Below are 1447 nucleotides of genomic sequence, written 5' to 3'. Positions count from 1 at the left end.
GGGGTAACCATTATCCTAGCTTCCTGTTGCGTCAGTTGTCAGGGAAATAATTTTCTAATCGATGTTCGGGAATCGGGTTTTGTTTTGTTTTGGGAGGCGTTACTCACTGTCGGGTCGATACCGTTGTGCACATCGGCTGTGACGTCAGCCTTGCCTCCTCGTCCTCCTATTGTTTTACGACCAGGAGTAGGCGGTCTCGTGCCGTCTGTGAGTGGTTGGCGGGTGCTCTGGTGTGGTTTGCTCTTATTTTCCTATCATACAACTATCGTCTTTATCTCTCCTACTTTTTTATGTTTGTTGCTCTCTTGTAACGCCTTTTATCTTCGACACTTATATGACCCAATTGTGTTGCCAGTGCCTTAAAACGCTTATATAAATTAAAACTAAAACACCATGCGTCTGTCTGCCTCTTCCGGCTGTCTCACATTTTCAAGCGGGTGGTTAACGGAGGCTCTGGTGAGGTTTGCTCATTCTTTCATATCAAACATCTATCGTCCTTATATTATTGTATTGTTTTTTATCTCACCTCTTTCTTTTCTCTTGTAACGCCTCTGATCTTTGTCTCTTATATGACCTAATCGTGTTGCAAGTGCCGTAAAACCATTACTAAAACTAAATCATCCTACCGTCCGTCCTTTTCTAGCGGGTGGTTGATGGGTGCTCGTGTGTGGTTTGCTCCTTCCTCTTTCCTATTAAACATCTATCGTATATATTTTTAAAATCTCGCCTCTTTCTTTTCTTTGTGTGTATGTTTCTCTCTGGGGACTCCTAAACGTCAGCATATATTTGTGTTGCGATTTCTGTAAGACTCAAGATTACCAAAATTATGGATCAGAGCATTTATATTTATTTTATTGTTTTTATTTTTAAAATCTACGAGAAGGGAAAGAGAGAAAAATCCTACTTGTGTGTTATATTTAGCATTTTTTAAAAGTTAGTTTTATTGCAACACAAATCGGTCGTATAAGTGTGCCGAAGATTAGAGGTGTCATAGGTTATTAGAGAGTAACATGCAAAGGAGAGAAGGAGAACTTCAGACGATGTCTGAAGGAGAAGCTCGATTTAGATTAACTAAAAAATACCCCCCTCCCCCACCGGACTCGGGTATCGAACTCGCGTCTTTAGCACGCGACGGGGAAGCACCTACAGTACTGCTACACCACATGCGCCGGTTACACACCCATGTTGGGTAGCAATATGCACGCTGTCTGATCGTATTGTCAACGGCTCGCTCGCAAGTCAATGGACGCCATTGTGGCTAGTGTTTTTCTTCTTTTTGTCTTGTGTTTGAAATGAATACACTTCGCTCGTGATCGAAAAGGGAACATTACAATAATTGAGTGGAGAAAATGCGGTCGGGGGTATTTCGGCTGATGGGCTTGGGACTTTAATTTGGAAATAAAAGGGTACATGGACGAACAGACTTCCATTCTGTCTGTCTGTCTCT

The sequence above is a fragment of the Aplysia californica genome, unplaced genomic scaffold (assembly GCF_000002075.1).
Source record: "Aplysia californica isolate F4 #8 unplaced genomic scaffold, AplCal3.0 scaffold00700, whole genome shotgun sequence".
Taxonomy (NCBI): Eukaryota; Metazoa; Mollusca; class Gastropoda; order Aplysiida; family Aplysiidae; genus Aplysia; species Aplysia californica.
The sequence above is the reverse complement of the archived record's forward strand: the minus strand, read 5'-3'. Positions refer to the sequence as shown.